Genomic DNA, 13807 nt, shown 5'->3' with positions numbered 1-13807 from the left:
AAGGTGGCTGAGATGGAGACAGACATTCCATACAATGAAGTCTAGGCAAATGCCTGGCATGTGCTTGGTATTTATGCAGTCCGGCAAATAATTTTTCATCTAGCTCAATGTCTTCTTACACACCTTCTAACTCCAGTTTACACAGCTACAGAATAAAGCATTATTAAGTCAAATCACATTATCCTAAAGGCATCTTGGCTTTGGAGGAGATCCTGGGGTTTGAGATATTGCACAAAGTCTTTTTTTTTTTGTCACTAGGAAGCCTGTTATTGAAGAACAAGAGTCCAGCCTGTCTATTCCACATCGCCTCACTCTGTAATTGCTGTGCACTGTCATGTTGAGACAGGAGGGACAGTGAGTCAAATATTTCGGTTCACTGGAAGTTAACCCTTTGCATTGTGGACTGTTGTGAGAACTGTTTGGAAGTGACCCTAAGCTGGTAGCTGGAAGCAAACAGAGTCAATAAGCTTTGAACTTCCCCATTCTCTAGTTCGAACATTTTCTCAAATCACACAGGCAGGTGGTACCAAGAGCTTGATAAATGTGTTAAGAATTCACCCGTTTCTCTGTTCTTCGTAGCCCCTGTAGCCAGTCTTCCAAGAACCTAAGCCCCGAAGCCCTACGTGACTACATCTCACTGGGAATACAGGACAAGCCCAGGCTCCGACAACTGAGGGGAACAAGCCAGGCAAGAAGAACTTCACGGCCAGGCATCACATCTTGTTCCTTTAGCAGAGGGGCGAAAATGGAGTGTGGGCCTTGGGAGGGCTCACCTGCAGAGTTTGGCACACTCCCCGCTGTCTGCCCCACATAACACAGGCCGTCACATTCCACAGGCTCTCGGCGCTGTTTATTTTTGTGTTCCGTAGACTCTGTTCACTGCTTGAGCCACAGTGGGTCACACGGGGGGCAGGGAGCCGCCGAAACTGAGAACGGAGTGTAGCCGGTTTTATTCCTTTCCTTTTTCCTGCGCCCTAAGACTCAGAACCAACACTTCTTTCTTGAAACAAAAAAGTTACAAAAAAAAAAATCTCACAAAACTTTTTTCGGATTTGGCTTAGTCACCTTTCTTCCTGTTCTCATAAAACCATTGAGAAATGATTCATTTGATTCCACTTTCTAGTTTCGGACCCAGAAAAGTCTTGTCACAACAAACATCTCAGGATTAGGTCCCCAGCTTCCCTGGATGCCCTTAGCCAAAGTGGAAGTAGTCATTATTAACATAAATTATCTGATGGAATATATAAAGACATCATGGAAGATGAACTTCATAATTTCAAACAAAGTGTGTTTCATGGGGCACATTAAGGCATTTCTGTACACTCGAAAATCATAATGTGAAGTACATGCCACCGACATACACTGACAACACTGTACATATGTGTGGATTTACAGTCCCTGGACTTGTTTATTTGTCTCCCAGGCCTGAGGTTCCGAGAGCAGAAGCCCCTCTGTTCATAGAGAACAGTCTTGGAGAGCATAGTTTCCTACTGATTAGCAACGTGTAAGGTCCAACAGGAACTAGGAAGTGGGATGAAATTCAACAATGGCACAATTCACAAAGGTATGGACAGTCGAAAATTTAATAAAGGTCATTGTTAACAACCGCCAGCTGTCGTCACATGATGCCTGAGAAGTCACAGGGAGAGAGCGGCTACTGGGCCCTTGGTGTGTTGCTGTAGAAGGTCCTGGAGAAAGGGAAGCAGCCACTCTACAAGATGTGGCATTAAAACAGTGGAGGAAATATATATATGTGTGTGTGTGTGCCATCCTCAGGCTCCTCCTGCCTTCAGAATGCCAGAGTGGGATTTCTGAACCCAGTGAGAACCCAGCTGTTCATGCCGCCAGCATCCAGAGCAGAGAACAGGCTGGAAATCAGATGGTGAAGAAGCCAATGGGAATGGCTGCACAGTGGGGTCACCCAGGGGCTGGCTTGCCTTGCATCCACTAGGGCTGTGGTCAAGTCTGGAGCCTGTGCTCAGCCTCACACTTAAGCTACAAGCCTCTGCAGTACCCAAGTCAGATCTCTCAGTGTTCCGAGTACAAAAACCACTTGTGAGACTGCCCCCCACCCCCGCACCATTCTCCGTGTCACACAGGCACTCCCTGGGCTTCAGGTAGCTGTCACCTTCAAAAACATGACGCAAAAGCCTCAATCTCTGCCTCTCATCTTTCTGCCAAGCTGCAGGTTTCTTATCAGCCCGTAAGGTTCCTTGAACACACACATGTCCAGAGGAGCACTCGCTAGACATTCCTGAAATTTTTACTTTTTAAAAATCAGTTTCGTTTTTCTACAGTTTCATACATGTGTATAAAGTGTACAGAGTGGGACAAGCAAGCCTAGAAGTAGAACACCACTGCCAGGCTTCAAAGCTTTTCCCTTTCGCAGAGTGGCTAAAAAGGAGTGTGGGCCTTGGAAGGGCTCACCTGCAAAGCCTGCCATGTTGCCCGCTGTCTGCCCCAGGTTACACAGGCCATCAGATTCCACAGGCCCTCTGATTGTTCTTTTCCTACGCCTCTCCCTTCTCTCCCAACTCACATCGTCCTCTTCTCTTTCTTGCCAGTCCCTTTCCCAGACATACGATTTCTAAAACAAAAAAGAGCCCCACATTTCTCTAAACAACATTCTCCTTGCTGAAGAATGCTATGGGCTCCTCACCTCAGTTATAAAAACCATTCAGCAAGGCCTTTAAAGCCATGTTACAAATATATATATGATGCCACACTTATTTATTTTCTGTGAAGCTCTTGGTGTGTGCAGGCTCCTCAGCACCAGCGTGGAGGTCAGAGAACATTTTGAAGGAGGCTGTTCATTCCTCACCACCTTGGGCCCAGGCACTGAACACAAGGCTTCAGGCTTGATGGCAAATGCCTTTGCTTTCTGAGACATTCACCAGGACATTTTTCAGCACATGGAGCATTGTCCTGGCATGAGGTTGATCGTATATACCTCTGCAACACAACTCAGGGATGAGTCATAAAATCACCTGACTTTCCAAAACTCTCCCGTACATTCCTTAAGAGCACTAGCTCCTCTTCAGTAGACTTGAACCCCACTTCTAAGTCAAAATACATGGGAAAGCATGGGACAAAAAAAAAATTCACCTATTAACAGCTCCTAACTTCTGCCTCTGCAGTATCAGCAGGCGCATTCTTTAGCTTTACTTATTTGTTTCACAGTCATTTTCCAATTTAAAAGCAAGAGACACTGGCATGCAGTCTTTACATAGGTCTCAAAAAGAATTGCTTACCTAGAGGCTGTGGATGCAGCTCAATTATAGAATGCTTGACCAGCATGCATAAGACTCCAAGTTGGATACCCACCCACAGCCACCCGTGCACATGTGAAATCAGTTACTACAGCAAAAAGAAACATCTTCAAATGCTACTAACAGATAAGTATCTTTAACATTTTAAAAGATTTATGAGGAAATAACTGAAAACAGATACTTTGCTCATGGTAGCCAATGGGAAAGCTAAAAGACCCAACATCTTCATCCACTCTCGATTTCCCCTTATTGAGATAATACAAAGGAGTCAAACATTGAATGGAGAAGCAAAACGACCACAGACCCAGCAGTGGTGTGTCCTTCAATATTTAAACAATCTTTACTTCATTGCTGCATATAGTAGTTTCTCCCATTTGAACTGCACATGGAAAATCTTTACAGGAAAATTTTGTCAAATACATAGGTTTCCATTTCTTTCCTTTTAATGAGTTTTCTCAAGTGTTTATGAATGATATATCCAACCATCAATCAGAATAAAACCTTACAAAATACAGTTCTAAGGCTTATAAGAGCACAGCAAAAGATAACATATTAAGCTCAACTCAAAAAGAGAACACACAATGTATGTGTTATTAATGCACATGTATAAATACATGGGCACAAGAAAGAAAAGGAAGGGAGGGAGGGAAGGAGAGAGGGTGAACAGCAGGCAGCTGAGTGAGAAACTTGAAATTATCATTAGACTATTCCTACATTTTCTGACTCTTGGAACACACTACTCTCTTTTTGACTAAGTATGCACACTTATACCCAGCCTTGTTTTTTTCATGAACATCCGCTCACACATGCTTTTCTCTATGTTTGCCACAGTTGATGTTTGCCACCTTATGTGCTTACTACATTCATGTCAGCTTCCCATGGTGAAACATACCAAGACTTGAAGGCTAGGACTCCCAATGTTCTGGCACTAGGCTCTCGTGTGTGCATTAAAGGCATCCCCTGTACTTTCCACATTCCCAACAAGCTGAGAACAAAGATCTCTTTGTAGAGCCAGATATAGTAGCACTCACCTAAACTCCCATCACTCAGAGGCTGAGGCACTGAGTTCAAGTCCAGGTTTAGGTTTTTAGTGAGACTGATTCATTCACAACCACCCCTGGAGCAAGGGACCTTCAAAGCTCTTCCACCTCCAGTCCACATGTGTCACCCTGGATATTGGACACCTTGTCAACTCCAACACGTGCAAAGCCAGCTTCTCTGGGATAATGCTCCCTAAGCCGGCTTTCCCTCTATTGTGAGCCACTTGTGACACCAGGGCATGATGGTGGGCATAGGCCAGAAGGACTCCTACATGGGCGACAAGGCCCAGAGCAAGAGAGGCATCCTGATCCTGAAGTACCCAATATCACCAAGTGGAAGGACATGGAGAAGATCTGGTGCCACAGCTGCAATGGCTGTGAGGAGCAAGACCTCCCCAACCCAAAAGCCAGTGTTGAAAAGATGGCCCCGTTCACGCTCCAGACCTTCAGCACGCCAGCCATGTACATAAACCATCCAGGCTGTTCCTGTTGCCTCTATTTCTACCACTGGTGTAGCGAAGAATTCCAGCAACAGTGTCATGCACACGGCCCATCTTAGAAAGGCCTCCCTTTGCCCTACTGTATCCTGCATCTGGACCCGGTTGACTGGGACCTGACAGACAGACTACGTCATAAAGATCTGACCCGGCGTGGTTACACCTCAACGCCTTGGCTAAGCAGAAAATTACACAAGACATAAAGAGGCTATGCTACATCACCCTCGACTTTGAACAGGAGACCACCTGGAGCTGAAACCTCTCCAGAGAAGAGCAACACGTTTCTGACTGCCACGTCATCACCATGGCAACCAACAGTTTGCAGTTGCGAGCTTTCTTTCAGCCTTCCTTTCCAGGCATGGAATCCTGCGTCATTCACAAACTACCTTCAGCGCCATCGTGAAATGTGGCATCTCATACCCAAGTGTCTTGATGCCAATACAGTGTCGTTGGAAGACACCCAGGCATTTCCATCACGGTGCAAAGAAGCCCACTGTCATGGCTCCCAGCACAATGAAAATGAAGACCACGGCTCTGCCTGAGCACGCCAGGTTATATGGATAACGACTCCAAACCGAACATGTTCACACCAACTGTGGATCAGCACTCAGGAAGAACCACAAGCCCCACCCCTTTGTCATAGACTGTGTATGCGTCTAGCTGGACTGTGAGGGAGCTGCTTCACAAATTTTCTTTATAACACCTAGCTTGACCAAAAACTACATGTCGCCATGGTCTTTTCTAGACTCATTACCTTTTAATTTTGTAGGTTTGTTTTTGGTGCCTTTGACTCAAGATTGAAAAATTGTAACAGTGAAAGGCAAGCATCCTCAAAGTTCTGCAATGCATCTGAGGGTGCTGTGGAATATTTCTTTACTGTGTGAACCTGTCACTGTGATTGGTTTAATAAAAAGGCTTACTGACCTATAGCCAGGCAGGATAAAAATAGGTGGGAGAGCCAGACTAGGGGAATTCAGGGATGAGAAAGGGAGGAGTCAGAGAGTCCCCTGCAGAGAAGCAAGATGGGCATGATGGAATGAAAAAAGGCACCAAGCTGTGCAGCAAAGCATAGATAAGAAATATGGATTAATTAAGCTGAAAGAGTTGGCTAGCAACAAGTCTGAGCTATCGGCCAAGCATTTATAATTCATATTCAAGCCGCTGAGTCAATTATTTGGGAACTGGGGGGCGGGAGAGAAATGATTACTTACAGAGGGCTTGTATGATGCTGTTTTAAAAACAGTCACTCCAAGAATTCATGAGATAGCTACATGGCTACAAAAAGTCCCTGGCTGTCTCAAAAGCTGCCTCTTGGGTGGCCACCTAGTCTATACTCTGAGTCCACAAAGTTTTTGTGTCAATTATATACCCAAAAGTTTTAAGTCTTTTTCTTAAGAGCGGGTGTGTACGTACATGCGTGCGTGCGTGCGTGCGTGTGTGTGTGTGTGTGTGTGTGTCCTCCCCAGTTTGAGATGTATGAAGGCTTTTTGGTCTTCCTGAGAAAGGGCTGAGGTGTAAAGACAGCCAGGGCTTGTCTGTGCATTGACTTGAGAGAGGTTCAATAAAAGTGTGTTTCTTACATTTGTCTGCAAATTTCAAGATGTCATTGTTTACCACTGAGAAGTACCCCATTGTGTAAATGTGCCACATTTTCTTTATTCATTCTTTGGTTGAGGGGCATCTAGCCTGTTTCCAGGTTCTGGCTATTAAGGATAATGCTGCTATGTACATAGTAGAGCAAGTATCCTTGTGGCATGACTGAGCATCTATTGAGTATATATCCAAAAGTGATGTTGCTAGGTCTTGAGGTAGAATGATTCCCAGTTTTCTGAGAAATCTCCACACTGATTTCCAAAGCAGTTGTACAAGTTTGCACTCCCACCAGCAATGGAAAAGTGTTCCCCTTACTCCACAGCCTCTCCAACATAAGCTGTCATCAGTGTTTTTGATCTTAGCCATTCTGACAGGTATAAAATGGTACCTCAGGGTCATTTTGATTTGCATTTCCCTGATGACTAAGGATGTTGAACAATTCCTTAAATATCTTTTGGGTATTTGAGATTCTTCTGTTGGAAATTTTCTGTTTAGTTTTGTACCCCATTTTTTAATTGGATTATTTTCTATTTTGATGTCTAGTTTCTTGAGGTTTTTTAATATATTTTGGAGATCAGTCCTCTGTCAGATATATGGTTGGTGAAGATTTTTTTTCTCATTCTGTAGGCTGCCTTTTTGTCTCAATTATCTTACCTCATTTTGTCCTTTGCCTTACAGAAGCTTTATAGAACTAGAAAAAGAAATCACCCTGAGTGAGGTAACCTAAACTCAGAAAGACAGACATGGTATGACTCACTCATAAGTGGATACTAGATGTAAAGCAAAGGATAAATAGACTACAAACCACAGCTCCAGAGAAGCTAGGTAACAAGGAGGACCCTAAGAGGGATGCATGGATTGCCCTGGGGAGGTGAAATTGATGAGATCTCCTGGGTAAACTGTGGGTGTGGGAGAAAGGAGGGGAGGGGGAATGGAAACACAGGGGAACGGGATGATCAAGTTGGGGGAGGAGCAGACAGGGAGAACAATGAAAGAGACATTTTGGTAGGGGGAGTCACTGTGGTGTTAGGGAGAAGCTTGGTGCTAGAGAAATTCCCAGGAATCCACAAAGATGGTTCCAGCTAAGACTCCTAGCAATAGTGGAGAGACAGGGTGCCTGAACTGGCCTGCCCTTGTGTTCAGATTGGCAACTACCCTAATTGTCATCACAGAACCTTCATCCAGTAACTGATGGAAGCAGATGCAGAGATTCACAGTCAAGCACATGCCGAACTCTAGAAGTTCAGTTAAAGAGAGGGAGGATGGATTATATGAGCAAGTGGGGTCAGGATCATGTCTGGGAAACCCTCAGAAAACAGCTGACTTGAAGTCATGGGAGCTCATAGAATCTAGACCAACAACTGGGGAGCTTGCATGGGACCTAACTAGGCCCTCTGCATGTGGACAACAGTTGTGCAGCTTTGTCTATTTGAAGAGTTCCCGGAAGTGGGAATAGAATCTATCTCTGATGCATAAGCTGGCTTTTTGGAATCCATTCCTTATGGTAGGATGCCTTGCTCAACCTTGAGGCAGGGGAGAGGGGCTTGGTCCTGCCTCAGCTTAATGTGCCAGACTTTGTTGACTCCCTATGGGAGCCCTTACCCTTTCTGAGGAGTGGAAGGGGACTGTGCTGGGGGGGGGGAGTATGGGGAGAGAGGGAGGAGGAGAAGAAGGGAGAACAATGGTTGGAATGAAAAATGAATAAAAAGTTTAAATAAAAAAAAGTGCATACCTTACAAAAATTACAAAGATTAAAATAGTAAAGTAAGCCTGTATTGTAGCTCACAGATATAATCTTAGCACTTAAGAGCTGAGGCAGGTGGATTGCTAAGAGTTCAAGGCAAGCCTCAGTCACAGAATGATCTTTAAGCCCACACCTGAAAGCAAGACTCTTTCTAAAACAACAGTCATAAGAATAAACAGGCCACCGGTAGATGACTCAGTAGGTAAATGGTGCTTGCCATTAAATGACTACTTGCATTTAATCCCTGATAACACAAAGGACCAAGTCCCATGAGCTGTCTTCTGCTTCCACATGCATGCCATGGCACACATGAGCCTCCCTCCTTCTTCGCACACACAGTAATAAATGCAAATTCAAATTTCTAAAAATTGGCTTGTGATTTACTATGACCTAATTGGCAGGGGATATGCATAGATAGTCATTGTGTACTGCTACAGATAAAATAAAAGGTTTATCCCAGTCTGGTCTGTGACTAGAATCTTCCAAACTGTTTTCCTCCTAGAAAATGATGCAATATTTGAAGAGTAAATAACACAGAGGGCAAGTCCACTGGAGAGCAGCTGCCTATCACAGAATGAGAATGCTATGTTCCCTTAGCATTCTAGACTCCCATAAAGAAATTCCTTTGGTTTCTCTGATGAACTTCTTCAGAAAATGCCCATGAGGGAAAAATAGTCCCACGGAGGGTTAGGAGATAAGAACAAGTTAATGTTTGTGAGATGTAAAGAGGTAAAGGCTCAGATTATATCTCCCTTTTGTTTTTGGCCTTGAACGGGCAGCAATCCTTCTGCCTCTTCCAAGTGCTACAAGAGGCCTCGAGCCTTTAAATAAGATAATCTGAGGAGAGTCATGACTTATGGCAAATAACCATCTGCAATGCTGAAGAGAATAGTTCAGGCTCTAATCTCTCATGACTTTAGCCCTTAACTCTGCATCTAGAAAAGGCCACCAAACTAGGCAGATTTAGTTTATTTATTTAGTTTATCATTCCTCAAAATTGATACCAATTAAAATAGCTCAACAAAAGCTGGCAAATGGCTATGGTCAATGCTGTCGATTGAATACTCTTTCTTCTCAGGTACATTTCTGTGACTACTGCCCACGGACTTTTCTGCAAGATTCCATGCTAACATACTTGGTTTTATGGGTTCCGGCCTCCACTTAGAGATGGATGATCAACTTGTCACAATGTGAGACATCACAGTCCAATCTGTAACCAAGAATGAGAAGCCCTACTTAAGAATCTAAAAGTAGAGAAGACCAAGTCAAAAAGAAAGGAGGAAAAAAAGACCCAGAAATTTTAACAGCTTGAACCCATTCTTCCTAGAAGGAAACATCTCTGGGCATATCAGGCAGACTGACAAGCTGAGCTCCAGGTGTGACACTGCTCTACATTAGTCTGCCCATGCTGCCTAAAAATACCACATACTGGAGGCCGGAAGCAACCGAAACTTATTTTCTTCCAATTCTGAAATGCAGATGTCCATGACTAAAGTTCCAGAAAATCCAGCTCCTGGTAAGAGCTCTCGTTCTGGATTAGAGACTGTACCTTCTTCACCTGGAATCCCTTGGAGCATATGCATGGGAAAGAGGAGAGACTTAAGCTCCTCAGGATCTCTTCTTCCAGAGTGCTATGGTTTGAACATAGTTTTTTTCTTTGGCAACCCATGCTGAAATTTAATCCCCATTATGAGCTATTAAAAAAAATGGGGCCAGTTTGAGAAGCAATTAGGGCTTTGTCTATAGGAATGGATCCACCCAGTAATGCCATCATTAATGGCTTGATATCGACATGGGTTACTTCTGGAATGTGTTTTCTATAAAGCCAATTTAGTTAGGTCTTTCTTCTGCTTTCAGTTTCTCACTATGTGCTGTCTTGCGCTGCCTCAGGACTCAACAAACAAGAAGGCCGTCATTAAAATGCAGCTCCTCCATCTCGGACCAGAAGCATAAACCAAAATAAATCTCATTTCTTTATAGCTTCCTGTGCTGGTAGTGTTAATTGTCAACTTGACACAACCAAGAATCACCTGGGAAGACAGTCTTGCTTAGGAATTATCTAGATGAAGTTGGCCTGTAGGTTTATCTGTGGAGGGTATTTTTGAGTGTTAATTGATGTAGGAAGACCGAGCTCATAGTGGGCAGCACCATTCCCTAGGCAGGGGATCCTGATGGTTTAAAAGAGGAGAAAGCTAGCGAGTGTAAGCAATGGTGTGTTTATTCTCTCTTTGCGCTCAACTGTGAATGTAATCCTTCTAGCTGCTTGAGGGTCTGCCTTGACTTTGACAAAGTGATGAACGTGGAATTGTAAACCAAATAAGCCCTTTGAACCCCTACTTTGGCTTTAGTTGGAGCATTTGTCACATGGATACAAATGAAACCAGGGCATTTGCTGTGTCTTAGACACTGTGTTTTCGGCAATAAAAAACAAACTGAGACATAAGGAAACTAATTCCATTATACCAGGAGCCACCCTTAAGACCTCATTTAACCATAATGACTTCCTTGCAGGCACCATCAGCAAATAAAATCATATTGAGGCTTATGGCCTTAGCATATGGCTTTCAGGAGACACAAGCATGCAGCCAGTGATAAATGCTTTCAGCTTATGGAGGGAGAAGTTTGTACAGTTCCTGCTGACTGTAACCTAAAGTGGGCATTCATGGCCACATGCTTACTGCAATGTGGCTTAGGATAATGATGAGTTTTGAGGTCAGCCTGCCCTAAAGAGGACAGGAAGCTCTGGCTTAATGAAGTCAGTAAATCACTGCACTGTTAACCGGGACACAATAAATCACAGTCATTCTCAAAAGCAGAAAATGCGCTAGGCATTAGTGCTTAAACGAACTCACCACCTGCCCTGTCCTGTCTTTATACGTGTGTGTTTTTATACAAGCTGGCTCTTTTAGACCTCACAAGAACCCTCTGTGACACTGTAGCTAAGAACAAAATTCTGGGACACCCAAATCCCTGCCTTTAAACCTCAACTTGTGAATTTTTAATAGCGCACTCTTGATTAAGTGTCTAATCCCCTCGGAACCTATTTTTCTCACCTACTAAACGAAGCTACACAGGCAACTGTAAAACTCCAAAAACTTTTGTAAGCAATTTTTTTCACATCTGGCAATGTGTAAGACCTGAAGTATTTAGAAATCTTATCTACTTCCTCCTGGTAGAGCATTCTTATGTTTTACTGTGGAGTGGTTTGTTACCTCACTACAGAGAACTGCTGCGTAATAAAAATCCTGCTCCTCAAGCGATAACTAAATACCTAGCCCCAGGGGTTCCCAGACATTTAAATTCACAAATGTGAGAACTGGGTAAGTTAGCTAGTGTATGTAAAGTCACGCCCTGGAACAGCCGATAAGGGGGACCCACGTCTCAATCCTAGGCTGCTTTTATCACTACCGTCATTTTGAAGATGTAAAAACTGGGACAGACTCCAAACAGTCTAAGTCACCAGCTGGCAGCTGGCACAGTCACCCTGAACTCCAAATCCTTCGCCCTCAGCCCCTGCTTTGCCGTCTTCACGAGTAACGAAGGCTCCATGTAAATACAACAAGCTGTTTAAGAAAGCTTTTCACAAAAGATTTAGGACCTGGCGTGGTGGTGCACACTTTAATTCCAGCACTCAGGAGGCAGAGAGCTTTGTGAACTCAGGACAGCCTGATCTACATAACAATTCCTAGGCTAGCCAGGACTACAGCGAGAGCCTGTTTTAAGGAAACAAAAGCAAAAACTAGAATAAAATATTTTTAGAAATTTTTTCCACATCAGTTAGAAATATTTTACGCCTGAACAGAAAACAAACTGAATTTCAAGGGAAATGTAAAATGATCCCTGTCCCAGGAAAGAGGACCAGCCAATGTGATTTGCTTCGTGATCGGCACCTCCATAGCCGTCTTCATCCGACCAGGACTGAATCAGGTTAGCGCTCAGAGATGCTGGAGAGCCACGTCCTGCTGGAACAAGAAACTAAAAAGATAAACAGCAATAGTTCCCAAGCAGGGGTAATTTGGGTCTCAGAGAATATTTGGGAAAATGTAGAGATAAACTTGGTTGTGATCATTGGGGTATGGGTCGGAGTCAAATACGAGTCAGAGAAAAGAAACCCCGACAAGCACAATATGTTTACACACAGGAAAACAGAAGCCTAACGGCTCAGCAGGAGCACACTGCAGAAGACAAAAATTCATTTAAATGGAAACGACTTTTGCATTTCAAATACCAGTTAGGAGATATCTTGGTATCTAGTAGACAGAAGCCAAAAATGCTGGAGACCTCCTACAATGCACAGGACATGCACAACATTCCTGGAAAAATAAGTAAAAAGAACTATATGGCCCCAAATGTCAAGAGTGACATGATTATAAAACTGAACTAGACCCAGAACACAAAACTGAACTAGACCCAGAACACAAAATCATACATTAAACAGAGGAAGAGATGGGGAAATCCCTCATGTTGGTGCCAGCACCTCCCTGGGTCCTGAGTTCATTTGCTCATGTCTGCCAGATCCTCCTGCCTTAGGTTCCCTGAAATACTTAAAGCCCCTTGTTCTTAGTGTATGTGAACCATTCCATAGAACTTCCCTTCCGCCTAACACTGGTAATGAGTCGATGTTATCTCCACCCAAAGATGCCTGAGACAGCCCTAGGGGAGGTGAGCTCAGACGGCAAGAGGAACGATTCCGTCAGAAGTCACGTCATCTGTAAATACACATGGCTGAGAAGGTATATGGAGAGATGCAGAGAGAAAGATGGAGAACAATGAGCGGAAAGAAAACAAATTGGGGTGAGGAAGGTGAGGAGGCCCCAACAAGCACAGGTTATCAGCAAGCAGGAAAAGGAGGAGCCTAAACAGAGTCACACAGGTGAACACCAAGAAGGTCTCAAAAGATGCAACAAGATGCAACAAGATGCAAAGCTGGAAACCAGACCTGCAGGAATGTGAGTGTCCTAAGAGTAGTTCATCCTCTAAACAGTAAAAGCAAAATCAAGAAAATGTACCACAGACTGGCCTACAGGACAATCGGATGGGAAAAGGAACCTTTAAGAATTAATTGCTACTTCTAACTGGGCACAGAGAAACTTCTCTTTAGTCTCAGCAGGGAAGCAGGGACATTTTCTTGATTAGTGATCGCCATGGAAGGGCCCAGATCACTCTGCGTGGTGTCACCCTTGGGCAGGTGGTCCTGGGTAGCATAAGAAAGCTGACTAAGCAAGCCATATAAAGCCAGCCAGTGAGCAACATTCTTGGATAGGCTTTGCTTCTTTGGTTCCTGCTTTCAGGTTCCCGCCCTAAATTCCCATCATGTAAGATGGGGAAAAAAAAGCAACAGCTTTTCCTCCCTAAGTCCCTTTTGGTGATAGTGTGTTTATCCCAGCAATGAGAAAGCTAACTAAGACATTATCTTTCCAGTGCTTCATAGGCCTAAATAAACGCATTTGATCCCCCTTTTTTTTTTTTGCTCATTCAAATAACCGGACAAGTCAGCAGTCACGTCAGAAACGGAGTGAAGATGAACACACAGGAGACACATGAAGTGATGTTGTCAAAGCAGCGATAACAGTAACAATACCATCAATCTCTGCAATGCCAAAGCTTCCAATACAACCTGAGATTAACCCGTCAAACTGCACAGCAAAGTAAAGCAGACTCGAA

General features: G+C 43.9%; 1 protein-coding gene across 5 annotated transcripts in view; it reads right to left on the bottom strand.

The window, feature by feature from the left end:
• Slc16a12 (solute carrier family 16 member 12) overlaps positions 1-13807 on the bottom strand; it is an 89984-nt gene that overhangs the window by 32341 nt on the left and 43836 nt on the right. Inside the window, exon 3 of one of the 5 annotated variants that reach the window (XM_048438889.3) lies at positions 9279-9353. The exons of the other annotated variants lie outside the window; for them this stretch is intronic. The gene's annotated coding sequence lies outside the window, so the exon portion shown is untranslated. The remainder of the gene's footprint in view (positions 1-9278; positions 9354-13807) is intronic. 5 annotated transcript variants of the gene reach the window in all.

Source organism: Myodes glareolus, chromosome 7 (assembly GCF_982192425.1).
Source record: "Myodes glareolus chromosome 7, mMyoGla1.1, whole genome shotgun sequence".
NCBI classification, from domain to species: Eukaryota; Metazoa; Chordata; class Mammalia; order Rodentia; family Cricetidae; genus Myodes; species Myodes glareolus.
This window is presented reverse-complemented; position numbering and strand designations above follow the sequence as displayed.